Below are 13,678 nucleotides of genomic sequence, written 5' to 3'. Positions count from 1 at the left end.
ACCCGACGGGGGGCGCTTTCTAAAAGCATAAGTTCATCTACAGTTTTGTTTGCCCTAAACGAAGGGGGATGTCTTCTTTTTCTTCTCTCGCTTCTAAGGACCGTTTTGAACCGTATCCATAGCCTGTAATGAGAAGTCTACACTCTCAGTTCTTCGGATTTGGACTAGGAAATCCACGGAGAGACTTGTGCAGACGCTGGGTCCAGCCTATTTGTGGAGAGAGCACCGGGACGGGATTTTCGGTTGTGGTGAAGGGAGTGTCCCCTTTTTAGAGGCGAGTCGGTAGCTCCGGATCACACGTCGCAAACTTCTCTCCCAGGACTTGTACCTTAGTGACGCGTCCAGTTCGGGTCGGTTCCAGGCAAGGAAACGCAGACGAACGCGAGGCAGGGAAGGCGCTGTGCCCCGGGGTCTCTGAAGCCCCGCAGACACCTGCCCCGACGTCATGAGCCGGGACGGCGGCCCCCAGCAGCACGGGTCACCACCGTGAGTTGTCCTGCTTGGGGGCGGGAGAGCAGGGCCGCGGAGGTTTGCAGAGGGCGAGGGGCAGGCGGCCCCCGGCTGTTAATTCTCCGCCGACGGCACCTGCTGGGTGTCCCTCGGATCGCGGCGTGCGAGCGGGGGGACCCCCGGAGTCAGCCAGCTGCGCGCTGGGCGTCCCGCGAGCCTCCTGGCCGGTCCCCCGAAGACAGGTTGAAGGTGTTCCCGGCGTGAGTTAGTCCCCACGTATTTGTCGAACTTTCGTGCTGAGAATACTTTTCCGAGAATACTTTTATTTAGAGCGAAGAGAATCAACAGGTGATGACGACTGTTGGGTTCAAAGCCGACGCTGGCGCAGGACAGAAGCACGCGCCTCCAGGGTCCGCTCTGGAAGTGTCCAGGGTCGACGGATAGAGACTGGGGGCCCAGGCCTTCCGAGTCCCCGAGGTGGCCTCCGCGGTCTGCGTCCTCCTCGTCGTCGCGGGGTGCCGCGCGCCCCACCGCGACCTGACCCCGGGGTCCTCACGGCAGCCGCGCCCCCCGACCGCGTCCCGGGCTCCCGGCTCGGCAGGCAAAGCCGCCGCGACGCACGTCGCTGGTTTCCGGGCCTTGAAACGCCGAAGGGATTACCCTGGACTCCTTCCTCCGGGAAGAACGGAGTTTCCAGGGCCGCCCGGCCCCCTGACTTTTCCGACCCCGCCCTAGGGTCTCCGGGACCACCGCGGGCCCCGCACTCGCTCCCCTGCAGACCCAGCCCCTCCCAGCTGGGGAAACCTAGGGTGTGGGTCAGCTGTCCTCACCCCACCTCAGTCACCTGCCCACGTGGACCGAAGGTCCCACGCCCACAACTGTATTTTTCCGTGCCTGCTTGTAAGTGAAATATTGCGTGTGAACGTAGCGATTCCGGATCAGAAGAGGGGCTCGTGAAAAGACCCGTCCTTTAACATGATGGTATAGAACGAATCCATGGATCCTAGACTCCACCCTCAGATCGTCCTCGGAGACCACCAGAGCGCTCGTCTGCTTCCTTTCCCCCCCCCCAAATATCCTACCCCTAGTCAAGCGTTCCTTTAACGTCCCCACCTACACCCTCGGCCATATGCTGTAGCGTGTGCAGCAAATGTCTTGTAAGAGAATTTCACACGATGCGCGTTATGTTCCAGATTAGATTCCGTTAAGTATCCAGCAGTGTCTTGGGAAAAATGATAGATCAATGTTCACAATTCCTGTGATATTTTATAATATATATATAGTCACGTATAATCTTAATAAATACTAGTAAAATTCAGTTCATGTCCGGGGGGGGGGGGAGGGGAAAGTGGGTGATGGGCATGGAGGAGGGCACTTGTTGGCATGAGCACTGGGCGTTGTGCCGAAGCCAATTGGACAATAAATTATATTTAAAAGAATAAACCAGAGGTTCTTTAAAAATAAATAAAATTCAATTTACGCTTAAACTATCATTCTCGCCTTTCTGCACAGCAAAATGACGCACTAGGACTGTCCCTAGAGCTGAAAACCAAAATGCTGTATAAAGTAAGCAAAACTTCTTACGGGATTCAAAGTGCTGACCGTGTAAGGACCCTAAGTGAAAGCAGAAACAGAGGTAATTAAGTGAAGAACTCAAAGTGCTCATGCCCTGATTCCTATAGATGCATTTAGAAACACCCCAGTGCTCTGAAAAAGGCCCTGAGCTCTCTTTACCTGAAGGAACCGGAGGAACTTAGTGTATAGATGTAGAACTGCGTTTTGCCAGAGTTTGCAAAAGCCCTTTGCAATAAAGTAAGGGTGAATGTACGCGATTCCTTTCCACATAAACGGTGCTGTGGACTGAACTTATTTGAGGGTGACTGACATTTGCTATGGGTTCACGGTTTCCGAGGCCCATCAATAATAGGAAAGTCAACATTTGCAAAAGGGGCACGGGACGCCTGCCGAGACCCGGGATCGAACCAGGGACCTTTAGATCTTCAGTCTAACGCTCTCCCAACTGAGCTATCTCGGCTGAGCGATCTCGGCGAGCCCTGAGAGCATTTCTTGTCAATTACTCCTTAAATAAGCTTTTCTGAACAGCCTATTTGCTTTTTAGGATGATACGTCTCAGGAAAGTCAGTGAATTTTTTGTGTTGTTTTCTGAAAATGTAACTCAAAAATAATCTTCTGAAAATGTTGCATTTTGCCCATTTCAAAACTAATCCTACGGACATAGAAATCACACCGGGGGGGAGGGTCACTATATTGTACACCTGAAACTAATACAATACCGTATGTTAACTATACAAAAAAAAAAGTTAAACAAATTTACACAATGTGTGAACATATTCAAGGTTTCCTGAGTATTGTAGGAAGAACAAAAAAAAAAGGTGATAAAGAAAATTTTGTACAGGGTTTCTAATGTATGAATAAGATAGCCGTGGGAGTGTAGGGATTCAAAGCTTCCTGCTGGAAGGATTCAAGAAAACACCATTTGGGGTAATTTCTAGTTTGGGCCCCCCAAATTTTTTTATTCTTTCAGTTGTTTTTATTCCTTTCCCCTTTCATTTTATGCAAGTATAAATTACATAGCGTAAAGTATGCAAATCTTAAGTGCACAGCTTGATGATTTTTACACACCCTGTGTAAGCACCTGAGCACTGTCAGACTCCCTCTCATTTGCTGTCCTCCCAAAGTCAGCCCCTGGTCCGGGCTCTCACTGTATGTGCTGTCCTTTACTGTGTCTTCATACACATTAAAACAAATTGAATCTGCATTCTTATGTCCGGTTTCTTTCACTCAATATTGTCTTTGAGATTCATCTGTGTTTTTATCTGTGACGACAGTTTGTTCCTTTACATCAACTTCCATTTGGTTACACCACAACTCACTGGTTCATTCTAATGCTGATGATGGCATTTGGTTTCCAGTTCTAGGCTACAAAAGCCACTGAACCATCTTGTGCATGGTTTCAGGTGAACATGAGCACTCATTCATCATATAAATAGATAGATACATACACAGATAGACACATAGATAGATACAAAGGTATATGGATAGATACATAGATAAATACCTAGATACATAAATACACAGATAGAATATGAAATTGCTGGGTCACAGAATATATGTATGTTTAACTTTATTAGATGTTGCTAAACAGTTTTCCAAAATGCACGTATTAAGTGTGTACACTCTTAACAGCGATGTGTGAGGCTTCTGGTTACTTCATAGGCCAGCCAGTACTGGATATTGTCAGCCATTCTAATGTTGGCTATTCAGGCCAGGATGTCGTGCAGTTTCTTTGTGATTTTCACTTGTATTTTTTTTTTTTGATGACTAATGATATTAATTATTAACAGAGGGGAGAATAAGATGTTTTTGGTGTTTCTCTGTATTGTTTAAAATAGTTACCCTATGCGGGTATCTGTTATTTGGATAACTGAAAAAAATAATAATTTAGCATACCCTGTATCAAAAATTATACGAGCAACTTGCAGTCAACAAACCCCACCTCCTATATAATGCAAAACATCATCATAGTCTTTAAGCGCGGACAAGCCCAAACACAAATCTTCCCTCTTTTGCCCAAACCTGCTGGTAAGACCAAACACAGACCCTTCCCTTGTCACTCCTCGCCAAGTTCTTGTCCTTTGTGACATGAGTGATCGACCAAGATGAGAACTGTTTGTCCCTCTGTGGCCCCACCCCCACCCCCCGTTCAATGATTCGAGAAAGACTCACGGGACTCAGCATATAGGTGTCCTCATAGCTATGATTTATCACAGCAAAGGAAAAAGGCACCAGGCGCAAAGTCGGGGGGATACCAGGGGCGAGTCACAGAGGACAGGCTTAATTCCCACAGCCGAAAATTGTGACAAGACACGGAAAATGTCCACCAGGGAAGTTCGTCAGAGACCCGGTGCCCAAGTACTTGGGGGTGGGGGGAGACTGCCTAGCGTATATCGAAACTGCAGACCCAGAAGAAGGCAGGTGTTCGGCAGAACTGTATGCGTTGCATGAACAGCTCAGGCACAGTGAGGCGCTCCCGCCATTTGGGAAACGGTCGGAATCACTTAAAATCCAAGTTCCCAGATGCCAGCCACAGGCCCATCCTGCAAGCAGGCCCTTCTAAGGACAGCAGCCCCAGGCCTGCTGTGTGAACTCCGTACAATCCCCTTGAAAGTAGCCAGACACACAACTGAACACTTCCCACTCATCTGATTGAAACTTCCCCAATTGCTAAACGATTCCACACAACCTCATGTGGACGCTGTGTATATTCCCTATAACCGTCTAAGGCAAACCACCCTGCAGAGAACGCCGCGATCCCGCATTGTGGGGCACTCTCCCGATCACGAGGGCCTAAAGAAAGTCGGTGTCCTCATCTCTCTGGCTTTTGTCTTTGGCCGTTTGGTGTCCTGGGTCACACGGGAGTAATAGCCCACCTGGGACACCCGTCTCATCCACCCAGACGCTCGGGGCTCCCAGCCTGCTGTCGTCCTTTCCTGACGGTGGCTCTGGGATCGATCCCAGTGAGACCACCTGCTGATACAGGTGCTCCAGACATTCGTCTGGGGCAGCTCGGTGAGGATGTAATTTTGCTTCTTTGTTTGACAGTTATTTCGCTCTGGCTTTTCACCTTGATACTATGGGTAACTCTAAATGCACCCCAAGCCCCCTTCAAAAGCTCCCGCCATTACATGCTTTGGCACAACGGTGACAGTTCAGTTCATTTCCTCCCCCAAATGGCAGAATTTAACTCCTACAACTATCTGTTTTTAGTATGCCCTTGATTATGTAAGATAACAAAGTCTTCCCACCTTTGACACAGCTACGGTTATTTATAATGACATTACCTTCTATGTTGACTTTTTAAAATAGGCTATTCTTCAGAGCATTTCTAGGTTTACAAAAAAAAAAAATTGTGCAGAAAGTTCAGGGAGTTCCCAGATTCCCTATTCCCCCAAATTCAGAGTTTCTTCTCTTAGTAGCATCTTGCATTAGTATGATACATTTGTTACAATGGATAAACCAAGAGTGATACATTGTTGGCATCCGAGGTCCACAGTTTCCTAGGATTTACTCTTTGTGTTGTACAGGCCCATACGTTTTGAAACATGCAGTGGTTGAATGACGCAGCCACTGCGATGGAGGCGTTAGGCTGCTCTTGACCTTCTGATGACATGTCACAAGGAGGGTCGTCTGCCTCCAGACCTCAGCTGACCACGGGCAGCGGAAACTGTCAAAAGTGGAACCACGCGTACGGAGGGATTACCGCACAGACAGTCCCCATTTATGATGGTTCCGTTTACGTCGGTGCAAGAGCCATACACATTCAGGAGGAAGCGGACTTTGGATTTCGATCTTTTTCCAGGCTGTGACGTGGGTGGGGTCCTCTCTCGTGATGCTGGGAAGCATCACGACCATTCTGACCCCGTTCTGCTGGTCACTTTCAGCACGGCATTGAGTGAATTACATGAGACATTCAACACTTTAGTATAAAATAACCTGGGTGTTAGATGATTTTGCCCAACTGTAGGCTGATGGGAGCATTCTGAACACATCTGAGGCGAGCGAAACTGATGTCCTGTAGGAAGTGCGTTAAATGCATTTGTAACTTATATTTTCCATTTATGATGGGTTTAGCAGGACGTAACCCCACTGCAAGTCAAGGACATCCGTATTTGTAAACGTTTTCCATTCATTTCCCTTGTTCTTTGTTTTGTTAGTTGTCTCCCGCTCCGTTTCCACCTTCTGGGGCTTCCTTGAGCATTGGCTGTGATTCCACCTTCTGTGATTCTCACGGACTGTGATCAGTGACCGTGAATTCCCTCTGCCGCTCTCCTTCCTCTCCAGGTTTTGGGTTACCAGGTCGCCCTGTGACCTCAATATCCTGATACATCTAGGGAGAATTATTGATTTTCAGCTTTTCTCTTGTGGTGAGGATCAGAGTGATGGCTCCCAAACTGTTTACACGTTGGAGCAGAAACTGAAAGTCCCCTGTGTTTACCTTTAAGATCTTACTGTCACTTGGTTAAATGGGTAGCCAAGTATTAACTTGCGAACCTATTTAATTAGGTGTTACTACCTGGAAACTTTTGACATTTTTTTGTCCTCGCTTTAACTCCTGACGCAGTTTGCACCTAACACTGACTGAGATTTCCCAGAGGGCTCCTAGAGAATCAGCCACGATTTGCTCCTTAATATTGTAAAAAGAGGGTGTTAGAAATAATTAAGCTTATTCCCTATGTTACTATTGATCCATTTCATGGGAAGCACTGTCAGATCGGGGGAGATTTCTACCTGACTCCTCTACCTGGAGTTGGCCAAACAGCAAAGTGTGAGGGCACAGTCCCTAGGCTTCTCTCACTTCTGACACGTATTTGCAAGTTTTCTTTCTGCAAAACACCATTGGGCTCGATAATTTGCTAAAAGGGGTCCCGGAGCTCATCAGAGCTATTATACTCGTTGGTTACAGTGTATTAAAGGGAGAGGACACAAATTAAAATCAGCCAAAGGAGACACACATCCAGCAGACTCTGGCAGAGTTCCAAATGAAACTGCTGTCATCCTCAGGATAAGCGATCATTCTGCATCGACATGTGACAATGCACAGAGTATTTATTGTTAGCTCAGGAAATTCACCAGAGTTTCTGTGCCCAGAGTTTTTACCGGGCTTCATTGTACAGGCATAAGTGATCGATTACGCATGTGCTTGAACTCACTCTCCAGGCTGCCTGAGAGCATGACCTAAAGCCCCCACCCTAGATCACATGGTTGGTCTTTCTGACATAGCTGTTATGTGACCAGACCCATCCTAAAATATATATACAGTAAAACCTGGGATTGCAAGTATCTTGTTCCGCAAACATTTCACAAGACAAGCAAACGTTTCTGATAAATTTTCACTTGATACATGAGCGATGTCTTGCAAAACGAGTCGTACGTATCGCCGAACGTCAGGTGATCACAACTGAGCCAATGGTTTTGAAATTCGCTTGAATATACAAATACACATTGGATATATTTGCAATGAAGTGCTTTAGATCACAAGCATGTTTCTGAAACGAATTAGGCTCACAGACCAAGGTTTCACTGCTACTATCGGGTATGACATAGATTAGCTTCCAATATCTGAAGCAAAGGACAGACCTCTCTGGCCGTTTTCACTACCTGGGAAGGGGTGGGGTCCTCTCCACATGTTCACCTCAAATGGTATCTGGCAAAGAAGAGAATGTAAGTCACTCCAGTTTTTGAAGAAACTAACAACATTGGTAAAACAAAGAAAATTGTCAACTTTTCGTGTTTATGGGCCCTGCTTCTGGGCTCCCAGGGAAGCCATGCTTTAACATTTACCAAGGTCAAAATGACTCAGCAAAACCTCAAAGCAGGGGCTCTATTTCTGCCTTGAACACACACGGTACATCTGCTTTATTTAAAAAAATAATAATAACCAAAAAGGAGCATTCCTAACATAAAGATAAGAAAAGTTTCAAAACCTCCCTGGTTCCTGTAAGATTAAAGTCATGCAGCGTTGCACATACTAAAAATGTAAGATAAAGTCTAACTTTCTAGAGTGTTCTTCATCATGATGATTTGTAACGTTAAAATTTTTTTTAATGTTTATTTATTTTTGAGAGAAAGAGACAGAGCATGAGTAGGGGAGGGGCAGAGAGAGAGGGAGACACAGAATCTGAAGCAGGCCCCAGGCTCTGAGCTGTCAGCCCAGAACCTGACAGGGCTTGAATCCATGAACCACGAGACCCTGACCTGAGCCAAAGTCTGGCGCTTAACTGAATGAGCCACCCAGGCGCCCCCATAACTTTTTAAAATGTAAAAAACATATATAACTGCACCAAATGTTCCTTCCTAAGAGCTCTCTCTTCTTTGCAAAGTTTGTGTAGCCCAGGCACCTGAACTAACTTGTGCTCAAATGAAACTCTTTTCCTTTCTCTTTAAAGATTTTTAAAAAGCTTATTCAATTTGCGTCCACAACGTAAAGCAACAGCCTGTGCTCGGGGACCTGGGGGCGGGGAGATAGAACCAGGGAGGACCTTGATACTCACGAATATTCAGAGCCAAGGAAATGTGTTATCTAGGCAAAATAAATAAATAAATAAAAATTCACAAAATTGTTACATGAACCATAACTTGGATGTGACAGAAGACGCAAGAGTGGGCCATATTTAAGTTATGGATAAAATCACTTACAGGGCTTTTTAAGGATATGGATCTTTTCAGTTTGCACCAGAAATAGAAATGGAAACTGGGGAGAAATAAGCCAATAGTAAAGAGACCCACAGGTCAAAATTGTGAGAAAGTTTCTTGTTCAACTATTTAAAATTCTATCACTCTATAAATAGTCACAAAATTTTACTGGACACAATGAAGAGGGAAATTTTTGAAGTAGGATATTTGGCTGTTTCCTCTTCTTCTTCTTCTTCTTCCCTCCTCCTCCTCCTCCTCCTCCTCCTCCTCCTCCTCCTCTCCCGCCTTCTTTTTAATTTTAGAGAGAGTGCACACAGGCTGGGGAAAGGGGCAGAGGGAGAGAGAGAATCTTAAGCAGCCTCCACGCCCAGTGCCCAGTGTGGAACCCAACATGGGGCCCAACACGGGCTGGATCCCACGACCCCAGGATCATGACCTGAGCCCAAATGAAGAGTCGGACACTCAATCGACTGAGCCACCCAGGCGCCCCTATGTGGCCTTTTCTGATGGCACACGAGGTCTCACGGTGGCTAAAACAAACTCATTACCAGTTCTATTTCTCAGCCAAGCGTGTAAATCAATCCTCATTTGGTGGAAGTGTGTGTCAACTCTAGAAAAACCTCGAGTTACAGTGTTTAAAATATCTGATATTTTCACCTGGAACAGCCAACAGAAACCCTTTTTTTGTTTTCCTTCTCATCATTCCCATCCAAACCACCTTACTTTTTCCTCCTTCCTTTTTTATCTTCCTCTTCTCTTCAAAGTTCTGCATTCTTCTCCTGTACCATTTTGAGACTCTATAGATATTTTTGAGCATTTTGAGCATTTTTGAGCAAAAAGTCATGGTAATTGCCCTTAATAAGCAAACTCGTAGGAAAGACGGCTGTGTATGTAAACACATCGTTTTTACCATGAGATAAATGTGAATTTAACACTACAAATTATCTATTAGGAAGAGGGAAGAAACCATCGGGTCTGTTTCCGGGCCACGAAGAAGGAGCAGGAATCTGGCACGTGGACCAGATGAAGAGAATCTCGTAGGCAGAGAAAGGACTCAAACAGGCCGTGGTCATCACTGCTTTTTTTTTTTTTTTTTTTTTTTTTTTTACCTGAGCAGGCACATCCCTGCTCTGACCTTTGACTCCACATTCTTCAGTGAAAGACACTGCAAGACAAAACAAAACTCCCTTGTTAATATTGTTCATTTCTCAGTGTCTGCGTTTTAACGTTTATCTTGCTGAAATAAATAAATTATATCAATAAAACAAAATAAAGTCTCACCATAAGGGGTTAAGGGGGGAGACAGAGGGGGCAAAGGTGCAGAGCCCTCTGAGACACCACAGGTGCAGAAAGCTTACCTAGGGGGACACTCTACTCAGAGTCAGGAGTTGAGCGGGTGCTAAAGAAACCAGAGCAGCTAAAATACAGTCCTTGTCCCCCCAGGAGCTTATGACCCACGGAGTGAGGGAGGGAAGCAAAGAGAAGCCTGAGCTAATCCACCCGGGGCCCGGCAGAGCAGGGGAGGCTCACAGGGCAGTGCACCGTGGACACCGGGGAGGTACGGGAGTGTGGTCACCAGCAGACACATGGATGCAAAGGAAGAAAAAAGAGCCAGGACACAACGAGGGTACTTATCAAGGCACAGTGGTCTGTGGGAGCACGGACTACGAACAGGGGAATAGACAGAGACGTTAGGAGGTAAGGTGGAATCAAGAAGACCGCGTAACAGACAAATACGAGGAATCAAACGTGAGTCTCGGCCACAGACATCAGCACAGCACGATGCCAAGTAGAAGAGGTTGAACCAAAACCCCACAAGTTGTATGATCTCACTTACACGAAATTCTAGAAAAGGCAACCGGATGGCAGTGGAGAGCAGGTGAGTGGTGGCCAGGGGGGCGCGCAGGGGAAGTAGGCTACACCAGGGAAGGAGGAGATGCCGGGGGAAGGCGCTGCTCCCCGTCGACGGTGGTGGAGTTTACCCCTGAGATACGATCATCCTGCTGGGCAGAGTAAGGCCTCCGTGAAGATGTCCACACCACCACCCCCAGATCCTGGGAATGTGCTGCCTCACACGGCAAACGGAATTTTGCAGATGTGCCTAAATTCAGGATCTTAAAATAGGGAGATTATCCTGGATTATCCAGGGGCTCCTATACAATCATAAGGGTCCTTAAAAGATGGAAGAGGAGAAACATTAGAGTCGGGAAAGGAGAGGTGACCACAGAAGCAGCGATCAGGGTCATTCCGTGGCTGGCTCTGGAGATGGAATGTTCCAGGGCCAAGGCGCCGGCGGGCTCTAGAAGGCCGAAGGCCGAGCAGGCAAGAAGAAGGATGCTCCCCCAGAACTTCCAGGAGGTCCCAGCCTGGCCAGCAGCCTGATCTCAGGGCAGTGAGAGCCACCGTGGACTCGCGGCCTAAGGAGCTGCAACGCAATGATCCTGCGCTCTCTTAAGCCACTAAGTTGGTGAGAATCTCACGACAAAGGAGATGCTAGAAAACTGCATGGCTGTCTTCTGTTTTGAACAACCCGTGGCAGTGCTCTAAAATCAAGCCTCGGAAGCCAGGGACAGCCCAGCCTCGGACAGCACGCGGGAAAGCCCTGGGGACACTGCTCTGTGCCTCTGGGATTCTGCTTCCACACCGTCTCCTCGAACATCCTTTGGCCTCGGTCCTAACTGGTACCGTATAAAACATCACGTCACGTATCAGCTTTTCAAAAATTATCGAAGAGGCTCTTCTGTGGAAAAATACACGGCAGTGAGCTTCTGGGGACTTCCCACAGCTAGGCCGCGTGTTTGTTCTTCCCTGGGCCTGGGCAGGACTTCCGCGGTGGAGACCTGAGACTTGCTTCCTTGCTTCCTTCAGGCCTCTGCATCCAGGCCACTGGCTTAGCGAGCCTTCTGGTCACAACCCTACACGATACAGCACTCCCAGCACATACTCTGGTGCCTCCTGTCCCTTGTCGCCTGTCTTTGTTTTTCTCCAGGAAACACTCCGCCACTCTGTCTACTTGGATGTTTATTTTTAATTGGTCACTGCGGATTCCTCCCTCCTAGAACTCAGGATCCAGAGCACAGAAGCTTCATCTTTTTACTTCAGTGGGTAACCTCAGCACGAGGCACGGACCCGGTAAAACCGCAGGCATTCCATATTTGTTAAATGACCGCCTTTGAAGTAAAGAGCCCAGGGGAGGGAGTGGGTTTAAGGTTGATAATTTTCCCACGTGTCGATGTTACAGACCCGACGGGGTTAATGTCAGAACAGCGCAGAGGTCAGCAGGATGCTGGGCTCTGGGTTCAAAGGAGAGGGCTGGGTGCGACAGAAAGGGTAGACCTCGGTTCTTATGGAGAGGCTGTAAACAAGGGAACGAATGCCACACAAAGAATGCATATATCCTTAGCCGAGAGGAAAGCGGAGGACGGAACTGTAGGGAATGTCGTATTTAAGGAAGAGAAGAGGAGGAGGCCCTGAGACAGAATAAATCCAGGAGAGCCTGGACAAAAAAAACAGGCAACCTTGAATCATTTATTTCAGACACAGCGTCAGAATGACAGCAGCTCTGCAAACAGGCCTGGTCTGTTTATTTTCTGATGAAATTAGGAAGAAGTACGTACCCAGCCACCTGTGCCCGGTGCCTCACTGCTAGAGGCCGGCCTAGGCGACTACAGATCCCACGAAGATTTCACAGGTGGAATCCGGCCACCAGACGGCGCCCTGCGGCTGCAGAACTAAGATGCGGGAGCGCCCCCCCCTGCTCCCATCCGCACCCCCCGAGCTGACAGCAGACAGCACGCCAGGCCCCATCCGCTCCCCCGCCCACTTCCCAAAGAGCTGCGGAATCCTTTAAGGAAAGGAGCGGGGAAAGGATGGGGCCTCCTCCGCCGATATGCAATGGCTGTGAGGTCCCCTGACCCGGGAGAAGCGCCTTTGCCTGGACAAATTCAATTTGCCTCCTTCTGGTGTGCGGTTTCGTCCCGTTCGAAAACCACCAAATGCCCTCCATATCCGCGGTCTCGCCGCGGAAAAGAACACAGGCTCCCTCCAGCGCTTTGTCCGGAGGAGGAGGGGGAAACGCACCCGAAGAAAAGGAGTGTGAAACCGCAAAGGGAAGAAAACATGCTCCAGGTGAGGCTCGAACTCACAACCTCGGCATCACCCGCACATATACTGCTGTATAAGTACCGCGCGCTAACCGATTGCGCCACTGGAGCATGCTTTCCCCGCACCGCCAGCGCGCGCTCTACAGAGCCTGGGGCCGGCGCGCGGGCACGCGGACGCGCGGGGACCCGCCCGCACCCGCCGCCCCGCTGCGAGCCGACGCACGCCGCCGTCCCGACGCCTGCCCCGCCCTCCCGGGACGGGCGCGCGCTCCGCCCTCCCGGCTCCGCCCCCTCCCCGCCCCAACCTCCCCCGCGGGGCGGGGCGGGTGTCCGCGGGCGGGAGCCGTGGGGCCGCCCCGCCCGCAGCTCCCAGAGGCTCCCACCGCGCCCGGGGCGCCGACGAGCCGCGTCCCCGGCCCCGGCTCCGCGCGCCCCCTGGAGTCCGCGCCCGCCGGCTCCTCGCGAGCCCGGGTCCCAGCCCGCCGCTCCGGCAGCCCCCGCGGGAACCGCTGGAGTCGAGACCCCTCCTCGCTCGTGCTGCGCCTCACGGCGGCCAAGGCCGGGTCCACACCCCCACCCCATCCCTCCACCCCCCTCCTCCACCCACCTCCCTCCACCACCCTTCCTTCACACTCCCACCCCCATCCTCACCCTGCTCCTCCCCCCCACCCCTCCACCCCCCCCACCTCAACACCCGCTTCAACACCCCAACCCCACCGCACCTCCACACCCCCAAACCCCTCCACCTCCCCACCTCCCTCTCCTCCACCCCCCTCCACCCCCCCATACCCCCTTCTACCCCCCACCTCCCTCTCCTCCACCCCACTCTACTCCACTCCCCACCCGCATTCCTCCACCCCCCACCCCCCCCCTCCACCCCGCTGGGTCTTGCAGGTTCCTGGCTGTTTGCC

General features: G+C 49.7%; 2 non-coding genes across 2 annotated transcripts; both read right to left on the bottom strand.

Moving 5' to 3' along the window:
- Positions 1–2,412: 2,412 nt before the first annotated feature.
- Positions 2,413–2,485, bottom strand: TRNAF-GAA (transfer RNA phenylalanine (anticodon GAA)). Its single transcript has one exon. It is a non-coding gene; the product is annotated as a tRNA-Phe (tRNA).
- A 10,299-nt stretch (positions 2,486–12,784) lies between these two features.
- Positions 12,785–12,878, bottom strand: TRNAI-UAU (transfer RNA isoleucine (anticodon UAU)). The gene is made up of 2 exons: positions 12,841–12,878; positions 12,785–12,820 (listed from the first exon to the last, which is right to left on the bottom strand). It is a non-coding gene; the product is annotated as a tRNA-Ile (tRNA).
- Positions 12,879–13,678: the final 800 nt, after the last annotated feature.

This window comes from Acinonyx jubatus, chromosome B2 (genome assembly GCF_027475565.1).
Source record: "Acinonyx jubatus isolate Ajub_Pintada_27869175 chromosome B2, VMU_Ajub_asm_v1.0, whole genome shotgun sequence".
Lineage (NCBI taxonomy): Eukaryota > Metazoa > Chordata > Mammalia > Carnivora > Felidae > Acinonyx > Acinonyx jubatus.
The sequence above is the reverse complement of the archived record's forward strand: the minus strand, read 5'-3'. Positions and strand labels throughout refer to the sequence as shown.